We start from the raw sequence: 10,771 nt of genomic DNA, 5'->3' as shown, positions 1-10,771 counted from the left end.
AACTGTACAACTGACTGGCCAAAGGTGGAACCCACCCCTGGCTTAGAAAGGCAAGTTCAAGATTAGTACAAAGAGGAGTCTAGAGCCCTCCACCCAGTCAAAACAATGCATTTGAACTTTAGCTAAACAGCAAAGATTTTTTTTCTAATCTCCTTGGGTGCCTTGTTATTTTTACTTATTAAACTTGACAACACTATCCATCAGGAAACTAGAAAAATCCCACCAGGGAACGGAGGATTTGGAAAATAAGTACAGCCTGGGGTTTCAGATACAACGCCAGAGCTCAGCTTCTTGGGTTCAGATCCTGATCCATTGCTTGTAACTGTCTGACCTTGGGCCAATAACTTGGAACTGCTCTGGGTCTTGGTTTCAGTGTCTATAAATGGATAGAACACCATGGAGGATTTTCAGGGTTACATTTCCACTCGAGGCCAGCGCTCTTCCCCCGAAGGGTCAGTTCCCCCCAGCTCGTCAGCTTTGCTTTCGGCAGCCCTGGTGGACTCTGTGGCCTCTCTCCACCCACCCCAGGCAGCCAGTGCCCCTCAGGCCTCTGTGGCTGGGGGACGGCAGAAACCGCGCAGACAGCACCACCTGGAGTCGAGTTTTCCCTTTACCGAGGGAGCCTGCCTCCCCCTTTCTTTCCTACTCCCGGCCCATGTCTGGGCAACGCTTCTGCTTTCGCTTGAGCTCAAGTTAATTTCTCAGAGAGCTTCGGAGGCGCGTGGGAAGGTCCCGGGCGCGTGGGCAGTTCCTCCCGCGATCTAGCTTGGGGATCAGCCCGAGCCGGCGTCTCCAATGGCAAGTGTGTGCGTGTGTGTTTAGAGGCGAGCGCTGGGCTTTCAGCAAAGGCAGCCGGGTGTTTGCAAACCAGGGCGAGCTCCTGTGAAAGCGGATAAAAGAAAACATTTATTAACGTGTCATTACGAGGGGCAGCGCCGGGCCGGGGCTGTCGCACGCCTCAGGGAACACTTGGCTCCTCGCGGCTAGGAGGGAGGAGGACGAGAAAGCGGAAAGAGGCTGGATTCTCTGCGCGCCAGCCCCGGGGCCTGATCCATGGCCCTCGCGACTTCGCGCCAGTGTCTGGTGGACTAAGATGCGCCCCCGGTCCGAGTGGCACACACGCGCGCACACACGCACGCGCGGTCCCGGCTCGCCGGCAGCTTGCTGCTCAGCGCACATCGGCTTCAACTCCGCGCCCAGGGCGAGCGGGAGCGGGTGCGGGTGAGTGCGCCCGGGGCCCGCGAGGGTGCGCGCTCGGCGGCGGGAGCGCGGCCGGCCACCGGCTCGGCAGGCAGCAGGCCGGGAGCCGCTGGGACATCGGGCCGGGGCGCGGGGCGACCGCGGAGCCGGAGGTGAGGCGCGATGGCTGGGTCGCAGGGTCCCCGGCGGGCGGGAGGCGGCCGGGTCTCGGGTCCTGGCGCGCGCGGAACCCGGGGAGGGCGGGCGGGCGGGGCGGAGCAGAAGCCGGGATGCGGCGGCGGCGGCCGGAGCAGCGGCAGCGCGGAGTCCCCTACGCCCCGCGGCCCGGCCCGGCTGCGGCAGAGGCGCGGTGAGGCCGCGGGAGCCGCGCGGTGAGTGGGGCGCGGGACCTGGGTCGGGCCCGGATCACGGATTCCGGGGCGAGCACGGCTCAGGTGAGCCCACCGGGTCCCCGCCGCCCGGCTCCGGGAGGGTGGCACCAGGAGGCTTCGGCGCCGGCTGGCCACAGGGGGCTGACCGGTTTGACCCCGTCTGTGAGGCTGGGCGGCTGGGGGAGGACTTCTCGCCGCGCCCCGGTGATCCCCAGGGTAGGGCGCCTGGACCCGAGGGCTGCAGGAGCATGGTCGGGTTGACCCCTTGGGGTTTAAGACTCAGAAGGCCAGCTAGATGCCAGGCCACGTGCAGCTTGTCTGGGCAGGACCGGAGCAAGCAGGGACTAGGAACTCGCGGAACCGAGGACAAATGAAATCGAAAAACTTCTCCCGCGCCAGGTCAGACCCATCGCCCTGCAGACCTGCGTCCGCCGCGAGCTCCAGAAGCCCAAAGGGGACGCTGCAGCGGGGACTGCGAGTTCATTTAGAGTAGTTCATTCATTCATTCGACAAGCATTTATGGAGCTTTGAGCGTGCCAGGCACGAGGTGTTACCCAGGGAAGTGTGGATGGCAGTGTTAGTCCCTGCGAGGGCGGCTGGTGGCGAGCGGAGAGACTCAAAGTGGGCAGATGAAGGGAGCCACCCGCGGTTGGTGGCCTCTGACTGGCGGGGCTCCTGAGAGCCTGTCTCCCCACACAGTAGGAATGGTCTGCAGAGTGTGGTTATGGTGACCCCCACCTCTCCCCACTTCCTGAAAGTTCTGAGCGGCCCCACCCCTTCTGAATTGGCTCTCTTGCAGCTTGTTTTAATCACTTTTTGAGTTAAAAGTCAATATTTAATTAACCAAGTAATTACATTCAGCTTACGTTTGATTCTAGATATTTGCTGTGTCTGTGGGGACGGCTGCCCTCTCCATCTGTCCCTGCCTCTTTCCCACGGTACACCCCCAGGCTACTCTGGAGGTGAGTGACAGAGAGCAGGTGACACCGGCTTTCCCTAGGGACACCTCGGATTTTCTCTCTCTCCGAAATTGTTCATCTTGCAGCTTGTGGTGACCCGTGACAGGGTCCAGCCCGTTGCCCAAAGGTGATCAACTAAGATACAACCATTGATTAAAAGGGGGTGGGAGACCTGGAGACCCCTCCCCCTAAGATGCTCCACCCAGCCTGGCTAGTCCTCAGGGAAATCAAAACAACCTGTTTCTACTTGGTTTAGTGTTGAAATCAGCAGTTTGTTGATGACGGTGTTGGCTTGGCCGATGGCATGCTGGACCCGCCGTCCCTGCCCTGGCTGAGAGGCAGTGTGGCTTTGGACTTTGTGCAACCCTCTTGAGGTTTTTGTTTTATTTGAATTTATGGCTTTTTCTGAAACCTTAATAGCATGTTAGGTTTTCAGAGTTAAGGGTGGAAGGGTAAGTAGGTTTGCTGAGACAAGGCTGGCCCGAAGAAGGAGCTGAGTGCACCCATGTGCAGTCTGTGTGCCCCTGAGTGCCTCTCTGCCCCCCTGGCCCACTCGGGCATCATTCAAGGACCCCAACCCATGTGCAATTTCACACTGGATGTTCGAAATGCCTTTTGACTGGGGAATTGAGTATCTCTCCTGTGTCTGGCCTCCGTGGCTTCTGGCCCCTGGGTCAGCGGGAGATTATCACTCAGCCGTTATCTTTTCTTAGACTCTGCCCTCTCTGAAGACCTGAGGCCCTTCCTGCCTACTTTCTGACCAGTTCAAAGAAGTTTCCCTTTCACCCTAAAGATAGCAGACAGGAAGTGTTTAGGCCCTCAGCCATAGGTCACGCATCCACACATAGTCCTCCGAGAGCTGGGACTTGAATGTGGTGCTCATTGGTACATTCCTCAGGCTCCAGGTCCGCTTTGATCCACTAGGGGCTTAGGTATTTTCTAAATGCAGGGGGCAAGAAAAGACCTGACCAGTGAAACAGTAAAGCTGAGGAAGTTAGAAACCCTTCCAAATCCTTTCTCTTCTCTAAGAACCTCCAACGTTTTGGAAGCGGGGAGCAGGGAGGTGTCCTGGTTTGTATTTTTGTTGTGGTTTTCCTTAGGTTGTTTTTTTTTTGCCTCTTTTCTTCCCCAGCTTGTCTCCCTCCCCTGATCTAGATGCAAAGGCTCTCGCAAATGTGGCCAATGAGAAGCACGCTGCGATGAGGCTTTTCAGCTCTTGGGCAGCACAGGGAAAGAGGCAGGACACTGTAGGAGTGGGACCCTCTTGTGGCTGCTGGCGGAGTGGCCTCAGAGGGGGTCCCAGGCACTTGGTTTCAGTCTGGGCTCTGTGTGTCAGTGGATAAGGAAGTGGGTCTCTCCATGGTGACCTGCAGGCCACGACAGTCAGGCTATGGCCAGCCCCCTGGGCTGGCCTAGTGAGGACCCCGGCAGATGCCCATGATCCAGCCGGCTTCAAGGCGCTATCTAATTGGGAGATCATTAAGATCATTATAATTAATTGGCATCCTGATAAATGGCGTGATTGCCTAATTGGGGCGGTTGCTAGGGAACTAGACCTCACTTGGAGCCTAGAGGGGAAGAGGCAGTGGCTGGCTGCAATTGGGCACTGGGGTTACAGACCCTGCAGTTCATGGGCGGGAAGCCAGAACCGTATCACCCCCATCGGCTGGCAGCTGCTGAGTGTGGTTGCAGATGTAATGGGGGCCGCAATCAGGACCCTTTCTCTTGCACGCCATTGAAAGGGGGGCTCTGAAATCACTTGGAGGCAAAAGACAAACGTCTGATGCCTCTCGCGGGCCCCCGAATCCTAAAGCAGCCCTGGCCTCAGGCACTGCTGAATCGGGGCTCGGCATTTGCCATAGACGCCGCCGTTCTTCCATCTCCGCTCTGCCCTCTGCCTCGCTCTGTGCCTTCTTCGGCACTGACACTGCAGTCTCTGGCCGCCCCAGGCTGGGTGTTTAAGACAGCCAGTCTGTCTGGCCACCTGCCCAGCCATGACATGGGGGCGTGTGACTCAGTCGTTCTGTGCCTCCGTGTTCTTATCCAACAAGTGAGTAAGTCCTCACACCCTTCCCTGAGTCTGTGGACCAGGGTGAGGTCATCCACACCGAGTGCTTAGCGTCTGTCCCAGGTAAACCTTGACCGTCACCATACTGGAGATGCCCGGATGATGCCACTGACTGTCCTCTCACCTCTGTCGTCACCGCCCAGTAGAAGCAAGTCTCTTTGCAGCGACAGTCCCCTGGGCCCCCAGATACCCTCCCATGAGACCGTTAACGTGTGCACTGGCTGAGATAGTAAGTTACCTGTGCCTCAGACCACAGTCTGGACGGGAGGTGTGGGGGAGGTGGCTGCTGGATCTCACAAACTGGGGGGTCCCCTGGAAAAGGGAAGTCTGGCCATTTGGGAAGCTAGGAGCCCCCTGTATGGGCAGCCATGGTCAGAGGAGCCTGTCTGTCAGCATCCTGGCTAAAGTGAGAACCACAGGGACATGACCACCCTTCCCTGTCCACAGGGTGCTCGGGAACCTAGTTTAGCGGCTTCAGTAGAGACAGCTGCAGCCTGGCTTTGATCCAGGGCTTTCTGGGGGCTGAGTTTGCCTGGCCCTCCTCCGTGAAAATCATCTTGAAGTGTTTGTTTAAAAGATGTGAAGTCCTAGGAGGGAACAGGACACCCTGCATACGTTCGAGTCGGCAAAGGCTTGGAAGAGGGCCTGGTCGACCTGTGGGGGTAGCAGTGTACGTGGAGTGCTCTGGATGAGAACAGGGAGATAGAGGTGTCCAAATGCACGCCTGCCTTGAACGTGACAACCTTCTTCGTATTGTACAGGTCCTATTACTACATGATCCCACTACCACACAGGCCCCAGTACCACAAGGGCTCAAGTATCCCATGGTTCCCAGTACCTTATGAGTCCCAGTACCACAGGTCCAGTACCTCATGGGGCTCAGTACCTCATAGGTCTCAGGACCTTATGGGTCCCACTACATCATGAGTTCTATAGTACTTCATGGGTCCCAGTACATCATGGGTCTTAGTACCTTATGAGTCCCAGTACCTCATGGGTCCCAGTACCTCATGGGTCTCAGGACCTTATGGGTCCCACTACACCATGGGTTCTGTAGTGCCTCATGGGTCCCAGTCCCGCGTGAATCCCACTACCTCATGGGTTGCAGTACCTTATAAGTCCCAATAGCTCATGGATCTCAGTATCTCATGGGTCCCAGTACCACAGGTCAGATAAACTCCTGTCACTAGTAAGCACCTGACAAGAGCTGGGTGCTGCCTGAAGACCTAGCCCAGCAAGAGAGAACCCAGTCCTCCAGAGGGGAAGGCCCCAAGAGCAAGCAGGAAAAAAGGCCACTGTCAGGGCCGTTCGTAACAGGCTCCAAAAACCAGCAATGAAATCCAAGGCAGCCTCACAAGCATGGAGCACAATGAGGCAACTTCAGGAGATGATCCAGAGAGGCCTTCCTAAAGAGGAGACCTCTGAGCCGTGGCCTGAAGTGTAGGAAGAGCATTTGAGGTGGTAGGGACAGCCTGTGCGAAGGCCCTCAGGTAGAGAGGACGCGGACACCCAGCGGAGTAGGGAGCCATGAGTGAGTTGTGGAGGGGAGGGCAAAAGTATGACATCCAGACTTTATTTTAAACAACATGGAAAACCATAGGAAGTTTTCCCATGGGAGCCAACCTGTGTTTCAAAAAGCTTTGGCTAACATAAGCGGCAGGCTTGATTCTAAGAAGTGGGGACGCGGGCCAGGCGGTGGTGGCACACGCCTTTAATCCCATCACTCGGGAGGCAGAGCCAGGTGGATCTCTGTGAGTTCGAGGCCAGCCTGAGCTACCAAGTGAGTCCCAGGAAAGGTGCAAAGCTACACAGAAACCCTGTCTCGAAAAACCAAAAAAAAAAAAAAAAAAAAGAAGTGGGGACGCAAGGCCCAGGGCCATCAGCAGCTATGGGGGAACCAAGAGTGGCCACAGGACAGAATCACGGTGATGGTTTGGGTTGGTGCAGTGGAGAGAGATTTGGGGTGTGGAGCCAGCAGGACTTGAGTGGGTCCAGGGTCCAGAATGAGGAAGAGCCATTGGTTTCCAATCAAGGGTGCTCTTGCTGGCCAGGGAACATACAGTGATTGGTGGAGACAGTTGTGAGTGTCACAAATATGACGTCTAGTGGATGCTTCTCAGCATCTTCCCCTGCTCCAGAGGTCCCCACCGCGAAGAGTGACCACAGCGCTGAGTGTGGTGACCCTAGTGCAGTGACCAGGTGGCCTGGGACAGGGTGGTCCCTAAGCAGTGTGAGGAGGGGCAGGAGGGAAGGTTCCCTCTCCAGTCCCTGCACACGTCTCAAGTCTTGGACATGCGGGACTGTAGTCTGCTGAGGTTGGCGACCTGAATTTTGGGGCCACTGTGCTTTCCAGGTATTTTCAGCCGCGTGGCTAGACAGGCTTACGAGGGAGAAGTCCTATTTGATTCCCTGGTGTGGCCCCCTGTCCCCAGGGCCTGTCACACACCTATTTGGTGAATATTTCTGGGCACCCCACTGGCTCCCCTCTGACATTCCTGGGAGAGCTAAAAAGCGCTGGCTGAGCTTCACATGACTAATTCCTCACTGCTGGGTGATTGGCAGAGGCCTTCTGGGAATGGCCTGGCGTGGCGGGGCATCTCCACCCTGGCGGGTGGCACAATGCCTCCTGAATAGAGTCTCCAGTCTCAAGAGGATTGCCAAACGCACATGGGCTCAGTGGCAGGGGGCCCCAGACTCATAGCTCCATGTTATGAAAAACGTGGCCCCCTGCTTTCCACACTGGGCCCCACTGGAGACAGCCCTCCATTCCAGCCCAGACTAAAATCCTCAAGCTAAGCAGTCTGTGGGGCCAGGGGGTGGGGAAGGCTGAGGCCATACGCTGGGGACCTCAAGCAGGGACATAAGATGTGTTTGGCCAGGTGGATGCCAGATGTGGCTGCAAAGTGTGTTGCTGACAGCTCTTCTTATTGGCTCACAGCCCAGACCCCAGCAGGAGTCTGACCTACCTTGGTAGCCAGAGAGGTGGGGATCTGAGCGGATAGCCTAGGGAAATTCAGGAGTCTGTGCTTGGTGAACACTGCCTATCGCCACTCTGGAGACCCATGCTGTCTGCAGACTTCTGAAGGCCAGCCACTAAGTTGGATGTCTCAGAGAACAGGGAAGCCGACCAAGATCGTTATGATAGCTCAGAGTCTAATTGAACGTGGGCTCATGATGCTTTACAGTAAAATGGGATTCCTGGCTTAGTGTTCTGGGCAATTGAAGTTTCTATTTCTCACATAACAAAAAGTTTCAAGCAGGGGAGAGTCCAAGTCTTGTCTTTTTGATAATATCTTCGTAATGTCTGTCCTTAGTATGTCTTTCACCTTCTCGCCTCTTGGTTTCACTGTGGCTGCCACAGCTCCAGTCATCAAATCTCCCTTCAAAGTAGGGATATAAGACAGTACTACTTGCTCTTTTTTTTCCCAAAGAGCAAAATCCTTCTGAAAACACCCTGCAGCAGGCTTCGCTCTGTGTCTCTTCGGCCCCTGCCCGCCTGTTGTACTGGATTTGAAACCAAACACCGCGAAGGATAAATGGGACTCTGCTGATGGTCTTAGCTCAATGCTTCCCAAACCAGCAGATCAAACAACTTCTGTTTTCAGCAAGTGCTTTGAGGCTAGGGTTATGTGGAAGGAATTCACAGATAACATATCTACACAGTCATCAGTGAAATACCCTGATTGCAAGGGAAAGGAAAAACAAAGGCAGGGTGGCTGATAATTAAACCTGGTGAACACACACACGCAGCCCGGACACCTGAGCAGGACACCGGGGTGGAACACCAGGGCGGGACACCAGGGGCAGGTTACAGCCAGGGAGGCAGAATCAGGAGGATCCCTGAAGCTTGCTGGCCAGCTAGTCTAGCCAAGTTGTTGAGCTCCAGGTTCCATGAGAGGCCCCGTCCCCAAAAGTAAGATTAAAGGAGACAACTGATGTCACACATAGCCACATACCCATAAAACCATGCAACTTTATAAAATGGTGGACAGTTGGCCAAATTTCCCAAGTGAAATAGATTTTGGTCTTCCCTTGGTTTATTTGGGTGTAGGGTAAGAAGCATGCTGAAGTAGTCTTGTTTGTGGGCAACAGTTCTTTTCTTGGCTCTGGCAGCTGCCAGGGGCTTCTTTTCTTTTATTCTCCTCCTTTTTTTTTTTTTTTTTTTTTTTTTTTTTCCTTTTTGGTTTTTTGAGACAGGATTTCTTTGTATAGCCTTGGCTTTCCTAGAACTCACTTGGTAGCCCAGGCTGGCCTGGAACTCACGGAGATCTATCTGCCTCCCGAGTGCTGGGGTTAAAGGTGTGCGCCACCACCGCCCAGCACCAGCGGCTTTCTCGTCTGCAACACTGTCAGGCAGAAGTTAGGAAGTTATACTGGAACTTGGGTCTCTCGGTGCATGCTTGTAATCCGAGCACTCCAAAAGCTGAGGCAGGAGGATCATACATAGGGAGTTCAAGGCCAAGTCCAAGATACATGAGATTCTATCCCCCCAAATCAAAACACCCTTCCCTTAAAGTTGTGTTAAAATGAGTGGCAGCCGTTCCTGGGTGTGTGTCATAAACAGCCCAATAGTCCTGCACCTCGTCAGCACCCCAGTCAGTCATGTGGTGACTCAGATGTCCTCACACATTCCCCGGGTGCCCTCTCGGACAAAGGGAACCCCCCCCCCGCCCCGCCCTGTGAACATGGGCTTACAGCAGTGCCCATTTGGAGGGGGTCTTCGAGCCAAAGGCATCTACCCCAAAAATGCCTGTAGCCCCTCTTCCCACACCACCCTTCTGTGACAGTGCAGCCAGCAAGACAAGTCCAGCCTTTGCCAGACAGGGCCACATGATCTACAGTTGGTCTTGGGATCATTGGCTCCTCCCCAGGATGAGCTGGAGCAGGGTAGAAGAGACTCCGTCCCAAGTGGTCACAGTGTCAATGAAAGACAACAGCTCTAATCAGAATGCCTTGCCCAGCTGGGCCTCTCAAGAGCTGTATGCAGATGGGCGAGTCACTCTGCCTCACTGAGTCTCTGTCACCAGTCCTGGAAACTGGAACTGTTGTAGCAACCTGTTCCCCAAGTAGCTGTAGGGACCTCGATCAAGGCCTGGGCTTGGCGGCCTCGGGACAGAAAAGCTGGCTTCCATTGATCGCTGCCTATTCCTGCTCTTCTCTGAGAATCCTTCCTCAGCTTTTGGAGTAAGGTTGGCTGTGTCTTTGGGGCACTGGCTCTAGGGAAGGCCATTTGCCTCCTGGTGACAGGTGAGCACAGTTCAGTGGGTCCCCCAAAAAAGGCATCATGGGACGGACTGCTCCTCTATGCCATGTCTGCTGGAGCCCCACCTGCCTCTTCCAGGCCCCATGGACACCAGCCCAGGGAAAAAAAACTGAGCTCAGGGCCTGGAGCCCAACCTGAGAACTCGGGGGGGGGGGCACCTCTCACCGTGAGCACAGGCAGATGGTTGGGAAAGGGAGGTCCTCACTGTCTCCAGAGGACCCAGAATCTCCCAGGGCCCTGGCCACACCCTGAATGGTTAAGCAAGCGCTGTTAGAATCACAGTCCAGGCCTCGAGGTGCTTAGCAGCTGCCCAGGAAATGCCAGTGTTCTGTACCGTTGAGAACCACAAGAGCAGGAGAGAAGGCTCAGGTGTGCTGCCCTCTGCCACGTCCCAAAGGGGCTCCTGGAGGTGGCATGTATCCTGAAGCAGCCTATGCCAGGGCCTGCCATTCCTGTAATAAAATAAAATCCAAGCTCGGTCCACCCTGCCCTGTCTGCCTCCGCCCCAATTACCTCTAAGCCTGTTACCTGCCTCTTTGCATCCCCATATACTGGCCACCTCTCTGTCCTCAGATGCTGGAAGCTGTCTCCAGCCCTAGGGCCTTGGCACTTGGGCAGTCCCCACTCTGACCTGCTTTTCCTCCATAACTTCACTTCAGGCTCCTTCGGGCTCAGCTGCGATGTTACTCTAGAACGATAGTATTTCCTTTGAAATTCTCCGCACTTATTTGTCGTCGTCCGTCCCGTGTGTGTGTGTGTGTGTGTGTCTGTGTGTGTGTGTGTGTGTGTGTGTGTGTCCCACCCATTCACCCCCAGCTAAAAGTAAGCCCCGAGTAGTTAGCACTTGTTAGAGCTAGGCCCAGCCCTGCAGGTGCCCAGGAAGACCTGTGGGTCATGGCTGAAAGGAATG

The 10,771-nt window shown here is 55.5% G+C and overlaps 1 protein-coding gene across 5 annotated transcripts in view; it reads left to right on the top strand.

Moving 5' to 3' along the window:
- Nucleotides 1-621: 621 nt before the first annotated feature.
- Nucleotides 622-10,771, top strand: part of Sulf2 (sulfatase 2) — an 87,585-nt gene continuing 77,435 nt past the window's right edge. The window contains exon 1 of one of the 5 annotated variants that reach the window (XM_028868540.2): nt 622-798. The gene's annotated coding sequence lies outside the window, so the exon portion shown is untranslated. Of the gene's footprint in view, nt 799-904; nt 1,353-1,493; nt 1,572-2,514; nt 2,534-10,771 lie in introns of those variants that run through there. The other 4 variants (XM_028868541.2, XM_028868539.2, XM_028868544.2 and 1 more) reach the window with 4 other exon arrangements.

Source organism: Peromyscus leucopus, chromosome 4, assembly GCF_004664715.2.
Source record: "Peromyscus leucopus breed LL Stock chromosome 4, UCI_PerLeu_2.1, whole genome shotgun sequence".
NCBI classification, from domain to species: domain Eukaryota; kingdom Metazoa; phylum Chordata; class Mammalia; order Rodentia; family Cricetidae; genus Peromyscus; species Peromyscus leucopus.
This window is presented reverse-complemented; position numbering and strand designations above follow the sequence as displayed.